This window comes from Triturus cristatus, chromosome 3_1 (genome assembly GCF_964204655.1).
Source record: "Triturus cristatus chromosome 3_1, aTriCri1.1, whole genome shotgun sequence".
NCBI lineage: Eukaryota > Metazoa > Chordata > Amphibia > Caudata > Salamandridae > Triturus > Triturus cristatus.
The window spans coordinates 306169724-306193989 of record NC_140583.1 but is presented as its reverse complement, the minus strand read 5'-3'; positions in this window follow the sequence as shown (position 1 = coordinate 306193989).

Below are 24266 nucleotides of genomic sequence, written 5' to 3'. Positions count from 1 at the left end.
CAGTGATTAAGAGCAAGGGAGCCAAGGGGACTTTGGATGCCTTCATAATTAGGGCAGAATCACTGCTCTGTCTTGAAATTGAATTAACAGAGAGGCGGCTGTCTCTAGACCCCTCATTTCTGCCGAGGCGATCCTCACTAGGAACACACAACTTGGGTGGTAATCCCCAATATCAAACTTGCTCATCTTGGGGACAGCACTGGCCGCCATAGATACCCCGGCCCTTGCACATGATGAACTGACAGCACCACATATGGATACTATTAACGGGCCCGGCATAGCCTCTAGGACCCGGACTTCCCACCTCCCCACAGATGGCACAAGGGCTAAGACGAAGGCATCTGTGAATCGCAAGAAGGGTGCGGGCCCACTGAAGCAAAAACAACAAAAAGGGCCTCAGTGTAACCCTCAGTGCAATCCTGAGGTGACAACCTGTTCCATAGGTACACAGACTATGGACACTTCTTCGCTAATGCAGCCTTGCCCTCTGGAGGATACAACTGCCACCATCGCTGCTGGCGTGACCGCCTTGGACATTGTCCTTGAACAGATTAAGGAATCCATAGACCACAATTTTGTCCTATTGCATGGCCGCCTAGAGCATCTGGATGGTGTATTGACTAACTTGTTTGGACGTTTAGAGTTGTCTTCCACCCCGTGAAACCCCCGGTGTCGAGGCAGGGCCAGGGGTCCGGCAATGTTTTTGATCATCAAAAGTCAGCCCTGGTTCCCCTAGAGAAATTGTTGGCCATGACATCGGTCATTGAGGACCTGTTGAGTAAAGTACAGGGTGTAGGCTCTAACAACACACTGCATAACCGCCCAGTGAGCACACTGAATGACGGCAGGGCAGCTCAGCCCCCCTGGCAGATATCTTACAATCGGTCCCCGGGGCATGTGTTGGCTCTAAGAACACCCCTAATTTAAATCACAACAAAGCGCCAGCCCAAATAGTGCCCAGTGATTCTCCAAGGATGCCTAACCTGTGTACTATTCCAAGGGAAAGGGACAGGGTAAATGGGGAGGAGGTGACCTTAAATTTACCACCAGAGGCCACACCATACACAATAATATTGACGAATGTACCACAACTCACCTCAAAGTCAACTGAATCTTGGGAGTCCTTACAAAATAAGGCCCTCTGTTGGGTCGGGTCCAAATCCGGCCTAACCGATGTCCTATTTAGGGAGTTTAAAATGGCAAGGAGAATGGGATGGGTGGGGGAAAGAGATAAAAGGTTCCCTGGCAACTGCATTGTTCTTACATTTAGAACGCCAAATCTAACACAAGAGATTTTGCGCCGACAGGGTTGCAATCATGTGATCAATCATGGTATAAATGTACTGCCCTTGGGTTATTTCTACCCCCCTATAAACCATATTTCTAATGTATCACAGCAGACCCCAGCTTACCCCATGAACCATTCCCAACTCAGCCTACCCTTGTTTAACAGATTTGAGATGCTTTCTTCCCTGGAGGACATTGATTGACTTAGAAATAGTAGTAGTAATGTGGCTCAATCCCAAACCCGGGAAGTAACTCACTGGGTCCAACCTCGCCATGTATAGTCCCCGTGGCTAACGTCGAGCAAGCCAACACTGAGGCAGGAGATATTCCCAATAACTATAATACTCAGAACGGAACAACTCAATTAATCATAAATACTTTCCACAGTGACGTATCAAATAGCCTTGCTCATCACCTTGATGGCCCCTATGCCGTCCTCTCCCCTATCGATTGTGCATCTCAGCCTTTTCCTAGAACTAATGAAATTGAAATTCTGTTTTGGAATGTGGCAGGCCTTAAAGCCAAATTGACTAACCCTGCCTGGCTAGAATTTATTCATAAATTCGATATTATATGTACTCAAGAAACCTGGACGGATAATATACAACATATTAATGGTTATAAAACATTCTTCACCCCGGCAATTTCATCGAGCCAGGGGAGGAATAAGGGTGGCCTTTGTGCCTACATTTCCTATCGGTTAAATGCATGCAAGATAGACTTTGTGGAGTCCAAGACCTATTATCAGGTGCTTAAAATTAATATAGCCAATATTCATTATCTAGTTCTAATAAATTTCTGTAATAATATACCCGCCGTGGATATTGAACAAACTCTAACGCATCTGCAGAGAGACTTGGATAATAGACTTGGATAATAGCACTGGACCACTGGCAAAGACTACTGCATAATTTGGGGAGGGGACTTTAATTGTGGACCCTGCCCACATACCGTAGGAGATGTTTGTGGTATTGAATTAGATGATGATAATGGCTCGTCCCATTATTTACACTCTGCTCCAGGCGACCAATTCAATTTGTTAAAATATACTCTGGATCTGGGCTTTGCTAATAATATATGTCTATCCCCAATTCATTTTAGTAGCACTTTTAATGGCTGTGGCCTGTCCTCAGTCATAGACCACATACTAGCATCAAATAGATACGCTGACAGAATACACTATTTTAAAATACATCCCATTGCTTTTAGCGACCATAACCCTTTTAGTGTTCTTCTAGATCTTCCTGCCAAGGTGCTAACTAGTAAAACATTGGCTACCCACCCGGCGGAAGATATTGTTAATAATAGACAAAATGGCTATACAGTCAAGTGGGCAGGCGTCAACACATTACAACTATGCAAGCACCTTTTAACTAGCTGTAAAGGCGACTTCATGGTCTGTCTTGACGAAACTGCTAACAAGTCTGATGTTCTTAGCTCCTTCATAAACATATCTCAGTCTATACAAAATAGATTACGGGTAAAAAGCAAAAAATGGGCAGATAAGAAGAGTGGCTGGTTTGACTCCAAATGTTCAAAAGCTCACGCAGCCCTGATAACTGCCTTACATAAGCCCATAAAAGACAGAGGAGCAATAAAAAGGGCTAGATTAGCACACAAGATGTCCCTTAAGGAACGCAAGTCGGCCATAAAGCTAGAACTATGGCAAATTCTAAAACGAGCATCAGATCTGAAAGACATGAAAGGTTTTTGGAAGGCCGTGAATGCCCCCTTTCTTGCCTCGGGTAATACGCCCAGCATTGAAATAACAATAGGGTAGGATAAATGGGTGACTCACTTTTCTAGCCTTTATAATAATCTGGTGGATCCCCAAAACGAAGAGGTCTTAAGCGTAAACTCCTCAAATTATCTTCCGATTGAGATTGATTTTGATGCCCAGGAGGTGAGTTTAGCCATAAATGCGAGTACCGGTGGTAAAGCACCAGGCCCAGACAGCATACCAGTGGATCTATTTAAATCAAGTCCAGCGCTCTGGGGACCCCTGCTAGCAATGGTCTTAAAGGCCTACTGCACCTTGGGATTCACAGCCACCTGGACGGAGTCCATACTCGTCCCTATCTATAAGAAAGACAATTGCGACGACCCGTCCTGTTATAGACCAATATCACTACTGGACTCTTTTGCAAAGGTGGCTGGGCGTGTTGTCTTAAATCGCCTCCAGCTCTGGGTGGAGGAAAAGGGCATAATCTCAGAGTTACAGTATGGTTTCCGTCAAGGTTTGGGCACTGTTGAACAGAGCCTGAACCTGAATCTCCTGCTGGAAAAATATCTACAGGCCAAAAGGGGGAGTCTATTTTTGTGTTTTGTTGATTTGAGTTCAGCCTTTGATTGTGTCAACCACCAGAAGCTATGGAGTATTGTAGAAACCATGGGGGTTGATTCACCTATCCCAAATTTTTAAAACAGTCCTACCTAGATGTCATGGCCTGGGTGTGCTATGGAAGAGGCGGCGAGCGCAGCCACAGCTTCCCTGTAAAGAAGGGGGTGCGTCAGGGGTGCGTGCTAGCACCCCTCCTGTTCACCCTTTATATTAACAGCCTGGGAGTAAAACTGAGTAGTGATCGTCAGGATCTACCATGTATTGATAGACGACCAATTGGAGCATTGTTATATACGGATGATGCTGTCTTACTGGCTTGTACCTCCCTTGGCCTACAAAAAGTTATCTCTAGCTTTTCTGCCTACATGTCAAATCTTCACCTTCATGTAAACATTAACAAAACATTTACAATGAAATGCTGTAAGTCTAGTATCAAGATTTCTTCATTAATAATAGGAAACTCGAACTCACTAATCACTTTTCATAGTAGGGCATTGTATTTGAAAGAAGGGGCACTTGGGCGAAAGCTATAGAATCTAGAAAATTATTATTTTGTAAAGCAACTGGTGCATTGATTCACTTTGCTAGAAAGCGAGGAAAGTGCCCAATCGCTGATTTACTAACAATCTACAAAGCTAAATGTATACCGATTGTTATGTTTGGAGCGGGCATCTGGGGTTATGCTAACATTGAGTGCCTGCAGCTAGTAGAAAATAGGTTCTTAAGATATCTCCTAGCGGTCCCAAACAGCACAGCCACATTCATATGCCACGCTGAGCTGGGTCTGTCCTATCTGTCCGATCAGATTAAAATGCAGCCTATCCTGCTGTGGCATAAGGTTTGGACTGGCATTTCTACTAGCTTGAACAGGGACTTGATCAACGATTGCCTGTCTCTTGATGGGGCAGACCGCATCCCTTGGTTGACCTACGTTAAAAATTTCCTACAGGACCTAGGACACCCCGAGTACTTTACCAATCCTGACAGTTTGGTTAATGTCACTAGGAACAAATTTTGAAAGCGTCAGTAAGAGCACACCAACTACTTCTGGCTCAATCAGGAACGCAACCATACTTACTAGATATCATAGGAGCCTATGACAGGCTGTTACTGACCCGCTTACACCTTGGAATTTTTCACATCAGGGTCACTTTTCCAAATATTAATGACTGGTCTCGCTCCCTATGTTTATGTCCGAGAGACAATATCTCGGCTCAGTCGACAATTCATGTTATGTTTACTGCAAATTCTATTCCACGCTTAAGATAAAATGGATTTTACCTATTTTAAAGTTGTATGGCCTGAGACAATGTCGACCTGCCTTTTTAAAGTTGCAATATCTGAATGATGGAACCGTGACTGATCATATAGCCAAATACCTGAAAGGGGTGGTTAGATACCGGACGACAATGGATAGTCCTCCTCTTTCTTAAATTGTCTGAGCTCTTTTTAATCTTTGTTACTCAAATTATCTTGATGTAATGTATGTTCTTTTAATATGTATTGTGCTTTTATGGTTTCACATTTTTTAGATCTAATAAAGCGTATTCTGATCTGATCTGGGTTGGAATGATGAATCCCCTTATCACATCATAACTGTGAGGTCCACCCCACAACCACAAAGACAATACCCCATTAAACATGAGGCTAAAAAACAGGTTAGAGAAATACACAACTTGAATACCAAGGGTTAATACCTCCCCTATGAACAATCCCTTGTATCAAGTAATGAAACCAGGCCATTCATATTGTTTTGTGTTAGATTGCAGACACCTGAACACTGTAACATGCACATTCGCTTTACAAAACACGAATAGTGTGGCACTAATGAACAATATAGTGTGAAAGAAATACAAAACCACATTGGACATCTCAAATAGATTTTTCTGCCAAAATATAGCACATGAAAGCATGTACTTGACCGCATTTAGCATCCTAGGTTCTCAAAAGCAGTTTTGTTGAATGCCCCATGGGTATAGGACTAGCCCGGGCTGTTTTCAGCCCGGGTAACAGACCTTTTCCAAGCTTATGAAGAACAGGCATTGTCCTATGTCGATGGCGTATACTTGATGGATGATGATTCATTATGATCACTTGGGTAGAGTAGATTCCATAGTTTGGGGATTTGCTCTCATGGGCTACAAATTTAATTTCAAAGAGTCGAAAATTGCCTATCTCAGTGTCCTGTTCTTAGGGTAAGAGTTGTCAAGTGAAGGCATAAGCCTTGCCACACATTTCCTAAAGAAATGTGCACTTCTACAACCACGAACACATTGGAAAAACTCCAATCAATATTGGGTTTCCTAAATTTTGGCAGAACTTACATTCCATAGTGTGCAGAACGGGTAAAACCATTCTACAACTTGATTCGTCCAGACTTTTCAAGTTCACACAGGACACCGGAACACACACGCGTTCTACATTCAGTGCAAACTGACATGCTAGCTTAGAAACATTTACAAACATGTGTGAACACCACAAACGTGGTGATCCAAATAATTGCGGATACATCAGGGTACACCTATGTCACATCGAACAATGGAGACACAGTACCTATTGCATATAAATTGCATTTATATACAAATGCAGAAATGCGTTTTGCACTGACAGAAAAAATACTGACGGCGGTACAGACTGCTGTAGTGAAAGAAAGATCATTGGCTCAGGGGAAACGATTATCATGACTCCCATCCCAGCGTTAGAGATGTGACAAAGGCTAGTCTTCTAAACGCTAAAGCTTTATATCCAGGATGGATATAATGGGACAACTCACTGACAGCAACATATGTAGATTACATTTGTGACTACACTACAAATACAAGCATAGCTCCAATATGAACCTGAATATCCTCTACCCAATGAAGTCATGCCTCTAGATTAGTATTATTACACCATATGTACTGACGTTTCTGCTCAGCTTGCCGTAGGGACGAAGCACCAATACTCTGCAGTGTGCGCAGCAGTAAAGGATAGAATGCAGCATGTAGAATTCCCCCTTATAAAATCTACATGCAGTCCCTTGGTGAAAGCTCTAATTCTGGCACTTGGGAATGCGGATGCTGGATTCCCCAAGCTGATAGTGTGTTATTTGTATTATTTTGTCCAGTCTTACAATGAATACATACACTACTGGAGCCAGAATGGATTTTGAGATTCCAAAGGGTACATAATATAGCATAAGCTGCTTTGGGGACAGGTGGCCAAACTAAAAGCATGTTTGCCACTGACTCATATGATACGCACATTGAGTCATCAGCATGTAGAAATACATGTTGTAGGGAATTCCATGGCTGACGAAGCAGCAAAAGCAACAGTGCAAGCTGCTGCAGTCGCTGCAATTACTCGTTTATGTGGTAGTGGAGAGGAAGAACCAAGACTTATGTGGTAAATAATTTAATTACCGGTACTTAATTTGATGCGGAAAATTAATAAGAATAGCTCAGTAAAATAAGAGGCAGAATCCGTGGTATTAGAGGTTCGGAACGGGCTTTATTCCAAAACACAATTCGAATTTGTGGGCTTCATATTCCATCACCACGAAGGTTCAGGAAGTGAAGGACAATACTTTATTGACAGGTAATCATTTTTATAGAAGAGGCATTACAGTGAAACAGATGCAGGAGGCGTAACAGTTGATAACAGAGATAAAAACATACATGCGTAACTAAAATGGGTGTAACTAGGCGTAACTAAAGAACGTCATTAGGTATGATGTCACAAATGGGTGGTTTCATGAAAGAATTTCGCAATGTCATCAAAATACTTGGCAGAGATGCGCGCGCAGCAGCATGACGTGTGATTGACGTGCAACTAGGGGGTGAATGGGACTTGACATTTAGCTCTACATGTGGAGACAGAAGTCTGGGGTTATGTCAACCTAATCCTAAATCATATCTTACATCCTATGTTTAAAGAACTGTGTTATCCAAAAAGAGAGGTCTCTTAGGATAGAATCTTATTCTATACTGACTATACTGACTGTTAGTGCGTGTACAAGCGTCTAAGTGTCTACACTAGATGCGAGGGCAGAAATCTTCCATAGTAACAGGGCTATGAATTACTTGCATAAAGACAGAGAAGCCGGGCCCATTTGCACAGTAGCTAGAGGAATGTTTACTTAAACTGCTAGACAGGAATGCATTGGATGAGGAGCGGAGCAGAGCCGATAATCTTGAAGGTGAAATACAGTTTTTGGCAGGCAGACAGGCCAACAGGCCGAGTCAGGCACCGTTAGCCGCGCAGGGAGTAGGACAAAGTTCATGGATACAGATGCGAGCTCAGACTGGAGCTTTCAGAGGCAGAAGGCAGGAAAAGGCTTAATGGCAGAATCAGGGCCTACTCGCCTGGACTGTAAAATGGCATAAATGAACCATATAAAGCCGGTGGCCTTTCATACTTAGGAATAGGATATCCGGCCCATTCATGGCGGGTCTGAAAGAGGACATGTTGACGGTGGACGCACATGTGTTTGCGTCTTCATAACTGGAACTGGAGGGAACATACATGTACTTGTGACTTATACATGAAACCGTTGGGGTCCAAGATAGGGGACATAACTGATCATAAAAATCCATATTTCCACATTCCCTCCTTGTCCCCTACTTGCCCTTAAGAGATATCAATCTTCATCAATCCGTTGATCTGTTCATATAACATCATTTGTTCTTCTTTCTTCTTCCGGGATCTTGAACGAAAACTTGGATGTGGGATACACGAGGTGGCACACAGACCACAAATCGCTGGCCCACATTGTAGACATAAGCAGCAACTGAATAGTATGAGAAAGCCAATACCTAGGAAGGAGAGCATTCTCCATCCCCAGGCTGACAACACGCCCCAGAACCAACCGGACCAAGTCCAGGTGCCTGGACTCTGGTGTATCTGGCTTACAATCTTATGAAGGTGAGTTATGGCTTTATATACAGACGGCGAATTTTCTGGTATGAAAATGCAACAACTTGATCCGATGACCCTACAAGCTCCGCCCCTATCGGCCAGGATGACGTCAAGGACAAGACGATTTTGAAGCACAACAATCCGCATAGCAGACTGCTCTTCTGTTAAGTTGCCTAAGGCGGAAATAGTTTCGTTCACTACTGCTTCAAGGGTTCTGGTTAATCTACGTATCAGCTTACTATTAGTGACTGTACCTATATAAGGAAAGAAACCTTTATTGAAATCTGTGTATTTTTCCCATGCTGTTTCAGTGTAATTGACGATTGGGAGATCTCTCTGCTGTCTATTGTGTACTAAATGAGTATTTCTATGATAATCAGGAGGAGCTAGGAAAACAGGTGGCAAAAGGAATCCGATGTAACAGGTACCATCCCAATCTAGAGGCAAACGTATATATGCAGTCTGACCACATATAAAGTAGGAATGGCGAGAAGCTCTAAATGTAGACTTGCCTTGATCACTGAATTCTATTACAGTGGTGCACTTACTATGGCCCATATGTATGGAACCATTCTTTCTTACACACAATTCACCTTTAACTGGAAATACTGACATAGCGGGCAAAATTGGTGCAGCTTCGGATTCAACATTCAGGATCATGAGATTAAGCGTGAAATTACCTAATCCGTATACTTCATTTTCTAGATCAGTTCCTGTTCTTTTGGGAAGTCCCTCCTTGTTAGGGTAGCAGACTTTAAGCAAAACTAAGTTCAGATTTCCCCATACCCAGTTATCTTGATAAACTGCAGAATTCGAATCTAGGGAATTAATTAAACTAAACCATGCTCCACAGGAACCATTGTGTGTGAACGGATATGGAAAGAGAGGCAGAATTCCCTTATAGTTCTGATAGGGGGGGAGTCGGCCACATATCCAACAATTTGTAGCATTGCTAGTCTGATGGGAATGATGTAACATACTAATAAAAGTGTTATTGCGCAGCGCAAATCTATAGGACAACTCATGCGGGGGTAATTCACTAAAAGAATGTTCAGCAGTAACATTGTAAACATGTTTAGAAATAGGATAATATATGTGCAACAATATACTTGCAGCGATTATTAAAAGACTTAAGAAAAACAAAATTAATAACGTCACTGTGCAATGACTACGCAGTGATTTACAGTACGCATGCTTTTTCATCTGCATTTTTCCGTTTCTTTCTCTATTCAGGTCTAGGGGATACATGTCAGAGACAAATTCGACCGATTCACCTTGGAGAGGACTTAAACAATCAAATTGTCTGACTTTTTAGACCGTAATTTTAGTTTGTATAGTTCCTTATCGCTTAGTTCAACCAAAGGAAGCTTTGAGTCAATCGGTGAAGACACGCGAGGTGTATCATTTACATCAGACGGTAGTCCATGAAATTTCTTGATATGACTTGAATGTATCCAACCTTTGCGACCTTCGATCTTCACGGCTGTCCTCGTGGTGAGTAGTACAAGTTGAGGCGATTTCCACCTAGGATCCAGCTGAGTCTTCCGGTCGAAATTCCGCACTAACACCAGGTCCCCGGGAACTACGTCATGGGGTTTCACCTCGGTGTTGTCGGGAAAGGCTGCAGCTACCTGTGAACGACAAGATTGTAGTGCAGACATCAAGGAAGCCAGGTAATCTGTCAGCATATTACAGTCAACATCAGTTATTTTGCGTGGTATAGGCGTCCCCCACATATTTGGTGGTCTGCCAAAGATCACCTCATAAGGGGATAGCCCTGTTCGAGAGTGCGCTACCATTCTCATGTAAAAGAGTGCAACTGGTAAGGCTACTACCCAATCGACGCCTTTCTCTCTACATATTTTGGACAATCTAATTTTCAGAGTTTGATTATGTCGTTCCACGAGACCTGCTGCCTCGGGGTGTCGGACACAGTGAAATCTCCATTGATAGCCTAACAAAAGTGAAACGTGTTTCATTAGTTCGGATGAGAACGGCTGACCGTTATCTGAGTAGACAACACGTGGTAAACCGTACCGTGGGAAGAATTCTCGAACCAACTGTTTGGCAGTAGTCGGGGCAGTGTAATCTGAGACCGGGTATGCTTCTGTCCAACGGGAAAGAGCACAGACAACTACGAGAACATATTTGAATCCTCGACATCGTTCCATCTGGATATAATCCATCTGGAGGACTTCAAAAGGGTGATCAGGAGGCTGAAATCCACCCTGTTCTACGGGAATGCTTTTACCTGGGTTAAACTGACAACAGATCATACAGGTACGAACTTTTTGTTTAGCTGCTGCTCGTAAATGTTTGTTGAACCAAATGTGTTGAATGCTGTCTAGCATAGCCTTTTCTCCTAGGTGCGCTGGACTATGTATTGTATTAATGATGACTTGGACCATTGAGTCGGGGAGAAACCATACAGATTTTTCCTTCGTCATCCATCCTTGATTCGTTTGGATCCCTCCTAATTCAGTCCATTTCTTTATTTCATCTGGTGTAGCATGTGTCTGTATGTCAATTACGTCAAGAGCGGGATCCTTAACCATCATGCAATGTGTTGGTGTCGGAACTATTGTCTTTGTCATGTCAGATGTGTGAGTTTGAGCAGTTTGTTTAGCTGTTCTGTCAGCTAGATCATTGCCTTGGGAAATGATATCAGTAACTTTCGTATGAGCTTTACATTTCATAATTGATATTGCAGTGGGTAGATGTATTGCATCTAATAAGGCATGAATGAGGGGTCCGTGCTGAATGTGGGCACCGTGAGAAGTTAAATAACCTCTCTCTCGCCACAGCACGCCGAAGTCATGTACAACTCCGAATGCATAACGTGAATCAGTGTATATGTTGACTTTCTTATTCGTAGCTTGAATACAGGCTTGTGTCAGAGCGATGAGCTCTGCTGCTTGAGCTGACAAGGTATTTATGCAATTTGTTTCAATGACTTCAGTGTCTGTTGTGACTGCGTAAGCGGCCACTAACTCTCCTGTACTTGTTCTCATACATGAACCATCTACATACAACGTCAGGTCTGGGTCTGACAATGGGACGTCTGTCAAGTCTTGTCTAGGTTTCGTCGTGATAGTAATAACTTCAATACAATCATGAGCTAGTGGGTCTGTTCCGTTTACTGGTAACAGTGTGGCAGGATTTAATGTACTACAACGTCTGATTTCTATATGTGGCTGAAACAATGTTAATTCGTAACCGGTGAGTCTTGCTATAGTCAAGTGTTGTGTTTGCGTTCGGTTCAAGAGAACCTCTACTGCGTGTGGTACTTGTACTGTCAATGGATGTCCTAACACTATGGCATCGCTTTGTCTGATTGCTAAAGCTGTCGCTGCCACTGATTTCAGGCACGCAGGCAGAGCCTGAGCTACGGGATCTAATGTACTAGAGAAATAAGCACATGGTTTGTGTGATCCTGCTTGTTCCTGTGTGAGTACTGACAAAGCAGTACCTTCGCGTTCTGTAACAAAGAGTGTAAACTGTTTATTGTAACATGGTGTTGCTAAAACAGGTGCTTGACATAAAGCTTTCTTTAGGCTTTCAAAAGCTTGTGTATGTTCCTGAGTCCAAGGGAGGACAGTCGATGTGGCTGCCTCCTGTGTTGTCAACTGAATGAGTGGTTTTGCTAAAAATGCATACTGAGGGATCCACTGCCTACAATATGAAGTGAGGCCTATAAAAGCCCGCACCTCCTTTTGTGTCTTGGGTATTGGCATGTTAGCAATTAACTGGATGCGATCGGGTGTAAGCTGCCTTCCCTCCTTGGACAGCGAGTGACCAAGGTAAACAACTCGCTGAACACAGAATTGCAGCTTAGAAGGGGACACCTTGTGCCCCTTTTCGGCCAAGAATTGTAAAACCGTCAGTGAGGCTTTTTCACATTCAGGTTCGCTTCTAGCGGTGATTAGCAGATCATCGACATATTGAAGCAGGGCAGTGTTGACTGGCATGTGGATACTGTCAAGTTCTCGTTTCAGTGCTTGGCTATAGATGCTGGGGCTTTCTGTGAATCCTTGAGGTGCGCGTGTGAATTTAAAGCTTCGTCCATTTAAACTAAATCCGAACAAGTATTGGCTTTCCGGATCTATTGGGACGCTGAAAAAGGCATTCTTGAGATCAATTACAGTAAAGAATGTTGCTTCGGAATCAATGGCTGTCAGTAATGAAGAAATGTCTGGGACTACGGGGTATTGTGGTACAATACATTTATTTAATTCGCGCAGATCAATAACCAATCGATATACTGGCGGGGCTTTTGGATCAGTTCGTTTAAGAATCGGAATTATCGGGGAATTACATACATTGGAGTCGGTTTCCACAACCACTCCTTGGGTAATAAGCTCGTCAATGATTTGCAGTAAAGCCACTACAGCATCTGGGGGTAACTTGTATTGTCGCATTCGTGGTAGTACCACTCCTGTCTTTAGTGTGACTCGATATGGTGTAATGTTCATGCAACCAACATCTGTAGGGCCTTGTGCCCATAAATGTGTGGGTAAAGTCTGCAGTCGGTGATCCATGTCTCGGGACACGTAGTGCCCTTTGAAATCACGTAAAAACAATCTTACTCCTTCCGGAGAACAACATATTATAGCTCCTAGAGCTTTCAATGTTTTTATACCTAACAGGTTTTCTGGACATGATTTAGTAAGTAATAAATCTGTAGTTCGTGTCAAGGGACCAATCGTAAGTGGAAGAGGCTGTGATACTTCGTTAATGATAGGTTTTCATGAAAAACCAAGGGAAATATTCTGTGAGCCTGAGAGGGGTGCCCCTGGAACTTCACTACGTTTTATGGTTGTTCGGCTTGCCCCTGTATCAAGTAAAAATTTTCTATCTTGGCCTAATAATTCACTGTGTACATAAGGTCCTTCTTGATCTACAGGGACCTCGATAAGGGGTAAGCCAACTTCCCTCTCTAGGCTGTTTCATGAGTATCGTTGATAATCAGGATAGTCATACTGTGCGGTCTGGTACATCTGTTGTGTCGTTGTCTGTGTGGCAGCAATAGGCTGCGGTGGTGGAGCTGGCATAGACTGTTGCGGAGCCGGCATGGACTGTGCATGCTGCGGGGCTCCTTGTTGGTTCTGATCCTGTCTAAGTGGCCGTGGTCTTTCTTTTGTATTACCTATGGCGATATTATGTTTTAAAACTGGACAATCGTGTACATAATGACCTGGCTGTTTACAATAGTTGCATGTCCCTTTTACAGGACCTGCTGAAACACTGGACTGTGTCATACCCTTTTTATGACCGTCAGCTGGAACTGTCTGGGAAACTAGCATTTTCATTTTCGTGTCTTTCATGCGTCTTTGTTCATGTTCTTGTTCCTCTCTAATTCTATTGTGATGGTACTGTAGCATTTGTAACATTTGTGACGGAGTGTTACCTTGCCAGGTACTCTCGAATTTCAATACTCTATTCTTAACTTGGGGCAAGGCATTTTCAACTAATTTTGTCACAAACAGATGTGGATACGATTCGCTACTTGCTTTTATTCCACTATTTATACCGAAACATTTTTCGAATCGGGCATAGAAATCACTAGTGTCTTCATCTTGCTTTTGTTTACAGGCTGAGATTGCACCCCAGTCTTCCTTTTTCGTAGTTAATAAACGTGGCAGTACCTGTACTAATAAACCTGGTAGTATTCTGGTCTTTTCCCCGAGCCCTAAACCTGGACCTCGAGCTGTTTCTTCGTTTTCCAATGCTGTCCAATCTATTTTTTGGTCTCCCACCTCCCAATCCTTTTCTTTGAGTTTTTCGTAAATGCCCGCAGGCATTAATACCTTTAATATTTTCATAATGTCGGGATAGGTATACTCTCCCATGAGCAACATGTCTTTAATTTCACGGTGGAACCCCGCTGGGTCTTTGTCATGACTGGGTACCACTTTCTTCATTTCTAATAGTTCCATTTTAGATATGGGTGTGTATACAAACACACGTTTAAACTGATTGTCATCACCTTTTATCGGGTGGACTTCGCGTAAGGGATTCTGTCTATCCATATAATACGTCGTTCTTTCCTTGATGGGCAGTGAGACATGTTCGGGGCATACAAAAAGAATGTACTGCTTTCTGGATTCCAGTATTTCTCTAATTAACTCAGTACCTGAACCTCTCCATTTATTCGTGAGTAATTCAGTCAATATATCAGGTAGGGGACCAGGATCGGAGTGTTGGCTTTTATATAATATAAGGAGTTGTTGAATCATGTAGATACCAGCTAAACGCTGTTCATCTGGGGTGAGGTTCAAAAACGTATGTGCTAGTGTATCATCACTATATTTTCCGGGACTGTCAACCCAGTGAACGGCTGACCTTGCTAATTCTTGTTCGTCCATAGAATCGAGTATATGATAACCCCTTCGTTCTCGGAGTAAGTTGTCAGCGGCTTGGAACGAATGTTCGGGGGACCTTATATTTATTATAGGGGTTTGGAAATTTCTGTTATTATCTGGACGTATCGGACGTATCGGATCAGTAAAGCATCTAGTATTGTTACAAGATCTCCCTCTACCTACATAGGCCATGGTTTCTAACTGTCCTGTGGGCAGTTCTAATTCTTCCTCCTCCTCGTTTTGTTCAGGCTGGTCTACCGCTAATCTTTCTTCGTGTATGCGTTCTACTTCTTTGCGGATCTTTCGGCACATAGCTACTATACTTAATAGTTTATTATGTCTCCCCTCTGATATATTCCGACTCCATGTGGTAAGAATTCGCATTTCTTCCGGATTTACCCCTGGTCGGTCTTGATTTCTGATCACACAATTTATGAGGAAACGTAACAGTTCCCCCTGTATCTCCACTTTCTGGTACTCCATGGCTCTATTAATACTCTCAGAATCTCGCCCTGACTGGACAAAGTGATATATATTTTCTAAATGTGTAGTCATTCCTGGTAGCCTCCCTAAATATATTGCAGCTCGTCGGATACGTAATGATGCCAGCAGCATTTCGTCCTCTTTGCCGGGCACAGGGTCATATCTACAATCTACTAGAAGTTCCTTAAGCATGTCGGGAGTTACTAGTTTGGGCGTACGTTGGTGGGCTAATTCTTGAAAGGAAAGTTTATTTACTCTGGGTGGCGTGAAAAAAATGTTTGCTGTACCTCCTGCAGCACCGCCTGGGGTGCTGGATGTGAAAGGATTCGTTGAACGTGATATAGCAACCATAGGTGTGGGTACAGCTGTAGAAACAGATGTGCTTGCCGGAACTTGTGTCGGAGTTTGTTGTTGCGGAGGTACAGACGGAGGGTCTTGGCGTTGAACCCCCTCGGCAGGCGGTCTATGTGGTGCAGTATTAGCATACTCGGGAGCTGCGTCGTCTAAATAAGAGGAAAGGAAAACATCTTCTGCGGTTCTGGGATGCCCTTTGGGATGTGCTTTTATCGGAAACAATGGCGGTGGCAAGTCTTTTGGTATCTCCGGAGTAGCCTTAGGTAACCCTTCGGCCAGAAGAGGATACATACCATTCATAAGGGCATTTCTTTGTCTGTCTACTTGTTCTGATTCCGCTCGGGTACCTTCTTCAATTAATAGATTTTCTCGGACTTTATTTGAATTCTCTTTACTTTTCTCTTCCTGTCTGAGTGCTTTTTCTGTACGTCTATATGATTCTTTACGCCATAATTCAATGGCATCCTTCTGTGATTGTCTAGCTTTCTTTTTCCACAATTCTTCCTCTATTTTCATGATGCAATCTGCATCCCAGGTCCCAGCTGCGGGCCACCTCTGACTTTCTGGTAATTCCTTGGTGTAGTCTACCCATAAATCAAGAAATAATATGGCGTCTAGGCCATGTTTATGATACATGAAGTACCCTGGATTGTCCCTAGGAGGAATGGGAACAGCTTCTTCGAGTACCCCTTTTCTAGTTTTGATCTGTCTTAATCTCGAAAAGAGCGGCATATTGAGAACTGATCTGATACCTAATTTTGAACACGTTTAATACAACAAAACACAATAATGAACAGTCATTCACACCACAATATGCAGAACGTATTTAAAACATTTTAACATTTAACATTTAATGAACAACAATGATGGCCATTTAGGGAACTAGTCACTAAACATAATACTCGGCACTAACTAGGTAATTCTGAATTATATACTAGACATACTTGATATACTGCTAAACAGTACAGATACACTGCTGAAACAGTGCAGACCGGATTTGTGTACCCAAACCCGTCTTGACCGGCACAACCTATGTGCACGTCAGAACGCCTCCCCGGCAATGGTACTCACCGGGTAGCTCAGAACGGAAGGCCTCGGAACTGAACTGAACTGGACTTGGACCGGACTGGACTCGACTCGATACTTCGGAACTTCGGAACTTGGTGGGCCTCTGTATACCTCGGATCTTGCTCTCTCAGCTAGGCTCTGGTCGGGATACTTCGCACTTCTCACCGCCTCGTCTGGGTGTTGATCGCAGCCTCAGTTACCCCCGCTCGGCAAGAGGGAGATACAGGAAATCCTGTGGGTACGCGTTGTTGTCCGTCCAGCTGTGGCAGGAGACCGGGCCTGCAACGCACCTCCGGCGCGTGAGATGAGAAAGTGTCCCTATTCGGGCGCCATATATGTGGTAAATAATTTAATTACCGGTACTTAATTTGATGCGGAAAATTAATAAGAATAGCTCAGTAAAATAAGAGGCAGAATCCGTGGTATTAGAGGTTCGGAACGGGCTTTATTCCAAAACACAATTCGAATTTGTGGGCTTCATATTCCATCACCACGAAGGTTCAGGAAGTGAAGGACAATACTTTATTGACAGGTAATCATTTTTATAGAAGAGGCATTACAGTGAAACAGATGCAGGAGGAGTAACAGTTGATAACAGAGATAAAAACATACATGCGTAACTAAAATGGGTGTAACTAGGCGTAACTAAAGAACGTCATTAGGTATGATGTCACAAATGGGTGGTTTCATGAAAGAATTTCGCAATGTCAGCAAAATACTTGGCAGAGATGCGCGCGCAGCAGCATAACGTGTGATTGACGTGCAACTAGGGGGTGAATGGGACTTGACATTTAGCTCTACATGTGGAGACAGAAGTCTGGGGTTATGTCAACCTAATCCTAAATCATATCTTACATCCTATGTTTAAAGAACTGTGTTATCCAAAAAGAGAGGTCTCTTAGGATAGAATCTTATTCTATACTGACTATACTGACTGTTAGTGCGTGTACAAGCGTCTAAGTGTCTACACTAGATGCGAGGGCAGAAATCTTCCATAGTAACAGGGCTATGAATTACTTGCATAAAGACAGAGAAGCCGGGCCCATTTGCACAGTAGCTAGAGGAATGTTTACTTAAACTGCTAGACAGGAATGCATTGGATGAGGAGCGGAGCAGAGCAGATAATCTTGAAGGTGAAATACAGTTTTTGGCAGGCAGACAGGCCAACAGGCCGAGTCAGGCACCGTTAGCCGCGCAGGGAGTAGGACAAAGTTCATGGATACAGATGCGAGCTCAGACTGGAGCTTTCAGAGGCAGAAGGCAGGAAAAGGCTTAATGGCAGAATCAGGGCCTACTCGCCTGGACTGTAAAATGGCATAAATGAACCATATAAAGCCGGTGGCCTTTCATACTTAGGAATAGGATATCCGGCCCATTCATGGCGGGTCTGAAAGAGGACATGTTGACGGTGGACGCACATGTGTTTGCGTCTTCATAACTGGAACTGGAGGGAACATACATGTACTTGTGACTTATACATGAAACCGTTGGGGTCCAAGATAGGGGACATAACTGATCATAAAAATCCATATTTCCACACTTAAAGTAGTCTTTAACAGCTAGAGTATTAGATTCAGGTTGCAGTTGTGTTCACCACCTGTATGGGGTCCAGAGAGCCCTCAATAATCTGCCTAGAATATGGGTGGTCGGACTCCCTATGAGATCCAGTTTGAGGTTAAGATGTGGGTTCCAGACCTTGACAGTCCCAGTTCAGTGGTGGCGGAAATGCCTTTTGGCATCAGTGAATATTTGGATGTTTCACAGGAACTGAACAACTAAACACGAAGCTCAGAGCAACGTCCAGCAGAAACACTGGTGAAGTGAAGGAAGCGCCAGCAACTCCTGGTTGCATTCCAAAGATCAGTGATCTGATCCGGGAGAAGATCGTGAACAAAAAGGAACTGAAGGCCATCCTACAGAGTGCCTGTACCTGTCCTGGCAGTTGAAGGTACCAGATCGGTATCTTTACTGCTCCTTGTTGGCAGCAAAAACAAGAGATTTGTGTCACTAGATCTTTTCAAAGTACAGCATGTGGCCAGTTCATTCTGCATAGTAGGTCAAATGGGCTCCTGGGTGGTTACCTCTCTCCTCTCACTACTGTACTTGAGGTCCCATTGGAAGCTTTGACTGAAGTTTAAGTGTCATGCTTACCATAGCCCGTAGCGAGCCACGTCAGGGGAGTATTAATTTCCCTCAACATCGCACTGAAACGCTTTGTGTTATAGGTTCCCGAGTCCCCTAACACTTGCGGGTTACTCTCCTTCATTTTCCGTCCAGAGCTGCAGCGTCGCTACCCTCGGCGTGGTTCCGGTGCTCTCGGACTCAATTTTCTCCTGGGCTCTGGGCATGTCTTCGTTGTGCTCCTTCTCCGTTGCCTGTCTCCAGTTCTTCTTCTGTCGAGGCTTCCCTGGCTCCCTGCTCTCCTCGCAGTTCGCCTGTTGGCGGTTCTTCCCTCAACATCATCTACTGCTCCGATGGACCTAGAAAGAAAACAGAAAACACATCACTGGGTAGACACGTTCTAAGCACATTGCGCTTGAATATTAGTTTGGCAATTAAAATGTATGCATAATACGTATCTGAGAAATTTCCACCATCCTTGGGGATCTGCCTTGCCCAGATTTCATTTATTGTTCTTCTGTGTATAAAAAGGTATTTTTGTTATGACTTTCTGAAGTAAGGAAGCACAAGGCAAATTCAAGGTCCAAGCTAGCAGATATCTAGTGCAATCGGTTATCTTCAGTTCTCTTTGCCTTACATGAATAAGGTGAGTGTTATTCACTCTTCCTGGGTTTTTTTTACTGTGCTCAGTGTTGATATTGGGTGATATGTCACTGATATTCGTTGCTCCTTACAGATAAACACCATCATATAACACTCAGATAAATGGGTTATCTAATGGAAGAGGGGAATTATCCAGGTATCTACACCACACTCACCTTACCATCTATTTACCATTTCAATACCGGACTGCACCTACCTTACCCTATTCCTTGTTGTCCTGTGTAGGAATTTTCCTGCTTACCTGGACTGCCATTTGATTGGGAGACATTGTGGGACATTTGTTTATCTCATTTTCCCTTCCCCTCTTCCCCTGATTTACCATTGTGGCTTTGACATGGTTGGGCACAGTAGATGAGTGGGGAAAGTTAAGATCTTCCCATCTTGCATGTTGTTTCTGTGGAAAACTTAGGTAAGAGTTTGACATTAAGCTTCTTCTCTCTGGCTACGGACAGATAACACTGAAGTATCACTTCTTCCTGTTACGTCAACAAATTCCATACAATGGGGTGTGACTAGAGTGCCAAGATGGCGGACACTCTCGAGAGAGGCTCCGTGTGTCTACCCCATTATCTGACATAAATCCTTGTTACCAACTAGCATCAAAAGTCTCTCCATGCACCATCCGCCTCCCTGGATTACGGTGAGCAGATGGCAACGACCCTTGAGCAGATTGGCGGACCTGAATAGGGGTGTCGCTGAGGACCTAGCTGTGGCCTACACCTGCGGGTAGAGCCGCGGGCAGGAAGTGTGGTGCAGAGGTCAGCGGACGGCACTGTGCACCGCTGCCTCGTGGTCTCCTGCTGATCACTGCCAAACTGCTGAGGCACTCTACTCTACTGTCCTGTGAGGCCTTGCTGCGGAGTGCTGGCAGAGAGCAGGACCCTGAGCCACTTAGAAACGGGGACCCACCTGTGGGGATGTGCAGTGCGGTGGTCCCTGGTGACTACCCAATGAACATCAGCAGCACTCCCTGTCACATGACCACAGGTGAGCGAGAGGAGAATTGCTGAGCGGCTGCATTGCCGAACCCCCAGAGGCGCAGTGGCTGAGCGAAGCCCAGGGGACAGATCGGTCCTAAGCTCGCCTGCACTCGTGAAACTCTGTGGGGCTTGAGAGAAGGCTGTGGTTGTGGAGAAGGGTGGATGCCCATGTGTCTTGGCCTGACGGACGAGACCACGTCGCAGGGAGGAGATGTGCGGTGCCCAGCGGCGATGAGGTTCTCCCCAACGATGGTCATGTTGGGCTTAGGCCTCACTGTAGCTATTAGGCTGTGCCTGGCATTCCACTACTGTTTTGGACGACACGCAGAGCAGTGTCATGGCCGCTGGTGAGCAGGGAGAGTGCCGCTGAGCCGCCCCACCACTGACCCCTTCCCCCGGGCTTCAGTGACTGAGTAGAGCCAGGGGGCCGATCGAACCTAAGCTCGTCTGTACGTGTGGCACCCTAAGGTGATCAAGAAGGGGGCAGAGACTGCAGGGATCAGTGGCTGCACATGTCATTGGACCTGACTGACGATGCCACAATGCAGGGAGGGGATATGCAGCATGCTACAGTAATAAGGCACTCCTAAATGACGAAGCAGACTGCGGTGGGGTTTGAGGGTGCTAGGGTGACACATAGTGGGATCCCTTGCAGTAATCGCTTGTTGGCGCTGCAGCTGCGTTTATCTGCACTGGGACTAGCTGATACCTGGAAGGTTGGATCAGGCCAAGACTCACAGTGCCAGGCACCGACAAACTGGCTGCCAGCGGTGACAGGACCTGTGGGCCGGCACGGGCCTTGCTCCTGTTACAAGACCACCTCTCCTTCAGGAAGAATCTCAAGACCTGGTTGTTCGAGCAGTAGCGGACCCCCCCCCCAAGCGCCTTGAGACCCTCCGGGTGAGTAGTGCGCTTTATAAATGCCTATGATTGATTGATTGATTGATTGATTGATTGGCTGCGAACACACCAGACCTCCGAACTCCTCCCTAAGGGGGTAGCAAAGCGCCATATTCCAGAGTCCCAATTTGCTGAGCTGTGCCATTTACTGCCTCTCCAGAGCACTCATAGAGTGCGCTGAACATTGTTCCGGTCATGACACCTCACAACCCCATCTTGGAACGTGAGCATCGGGAGCAGATAGGGAGTTGTTGACATGGATCTTGACTAAGTCTGTTTTTATATAACACTATATAGGTACATTGCTGCCCCCTTCCCTGTCTGGTCTTGCTGATCGCATGTACGCCGCTGCCTCTCCCTGCAGAGGCGCAGATTTTGATTACCTGATATTGAGCTGTCAGCCACTGGGACCCATAACGCTGCTGCCACGCTGTCTTACGCATACAGCATTGTATTGAACAAAGGTCGTGCTTAAACGTCCGCGTAGAAGAAGCAGTGATTCACATAACTGGACTATACCTGATCATTTGCTTCCTTCTACCCTGCTTAAACCTTTGCATTACTGTTGCCACAGAGCGCTGACATTACTGACCGGAGCAGAAGGTGGCCACCAACCACAACTAGCCTGTCAACTGTTGCGCGCTGTACACTAGACACCACGCTTCTATGCCACAGCTGTTACGTTGACCCCGATCAATATAGACCCTGATTTCATCTAAGAAGTGGGTGTGGCCTAGAGCAACCTCCCCAAGGTACTGGGCACTGCTATTTCCATCTGAAAGAAGCATGCTACTGGCACGGCGCGGATGGGGGTAGAAGTGATGAGCCTCTGTTAGCGCACCGGCAATGTGTCATACCGTGCAACTGTACTGTGAAGCCACCAGACGTTAAAATATGACATGGGGCAACTGCGCTTGGCCAATCAGAGCACACCTACACTCTTTATGATGGCACCTGGTACATCAGACGAGGACGCCTCACAACCAAAGCACCCAGTCTTTCAGCAGCAATGGAAAGCAAGTTCAACACTCTCCTGGCGGCCATAGAGCGTGCCATGACATTCTTAAAGGGCAGAATCGATAATGTTGTCACAGACCTCACGCTACTACATGCAGACTATAGCAAGTTTGCTGACAAGGTCGACTCGATGGAGCGGACCGTAAACTGCAACCGACAACCCTAAGCATGGAATCTTCCTTGAAAACACTAACCGACCGTGTCCATACATTGGAGCAAAGAGCTGAAGAAACAGAGTGGAGGTCCAGAGGAACGATATATGAATAGTAGGACTACCAGAAGAAACAGAGGGCCGAGATGCAGTTACGTACATAGAAGGCTGGATGCGAGACCTGCTTCCTCCGCACGCTCTGTCGCAGTATTTCTCCATTGAGCGTGCACATCGGGTTCCAGCGAACTAGCCTTAAAGTATGCACTTCTCTTGCCTGCGCGACTTCATGTGGTTGTAAGCCGTGACACACACTTCTTCAACTCCCAGGAAAAAACCTGCCACTGGCTGGAATCCTACAGCCCCCACGCTGCTTGTCCATCTCAATCAGGCGTTAACATGAACCGCACCACTGACCCGGGCTGCTGCCAAAAGTGCTGCCCAAAAGCAAAGCAACCCCAAGTCCCCACGGGTGCGCTGGACCTGGAGCAGATGATCACGGATCACGGAGCGCCGTGAAGCACAGGAACACGCAGCTGCACTTGTGTAGATATTGCAGCACTCACGCCCTGAAACTGAATCGCTCCACTCCTCCAGTGATGACAATTCTACTACCATCTGGCCCTCCAAATTAGATTTGCTTCCTCCTCCAGGTGTGACCCCGCAAACACCTGAAGACATCATCTGACACCCATGTCACTATAATTAGTTTTCCTCACTCCTGCTATATGCTGATATGATTGCAATGTATGATATGGGCAAATCTCAGTAGGTACTTATGTAGTTACATGTATAGTTGATATGTTCTATTAAAGAAACATGCAGAAATATTATGTATGCAGGCCTCTGCCTGACCCTGGCAATCTCACTTCACTGAATCAAGTTGATACGCTGGTAACTGTTACTGTTTGTATATTTGCGGGGGACGGGGGGTTATGCAACTGTTGTTCCCTACCTCTATTCCCCCCCCATGACTTCACTAGTTAGTGGACACATGCATATTATGTCCTGGTTTGGGCAGAAGCTTGTTTGGTGCTCTGCTCCTGTGGTATTCAAAGGTTTGATTTGCATTTAACTGTTAAGGCAACCTGTTGAGCAGGTTAAATTTACACCTGATACACAGCCCTACTGCAACCTCTCATCACTGAGCGCAATTTAAGATTCTCTCATGCACACGATAAATTGGCTCCATCATGCTGCACCACCACTTACGTCACCTGTTTACAACGAAATGGCAAACATTAAGATACTGACACTTAATGTGCGGGGCTCAAACACCAATCCTCGCAGCTATGCTATCTACTCTTATCTGAAACGTCACTCAGTGCGTATGGCGCTAATGCAAGAGTCCCATTTGACACGATCAGAGGTGGCTAAAATCCAATGCCGGTGGCGCGGGCAGGTCTTTGACACTGACTTCTCCTCCTATTCCCGCGGGGTAATTGTTTGGGTCAGACCGGGGGTACCGTTTATAACAGAGTAAGTGGTAACAGACCCTGAGGGTAGATATGCCCTCGTCTCGAGTAGATTAAATGGTTGGCGGATACTAATTGTTTGCCTCTTTGCCTCAAATACTGATCAAACAACATACCTAAACACTATTTCTGGGGTTCTTTCTAAATGGAATGGGATACTATTGTTGCTTG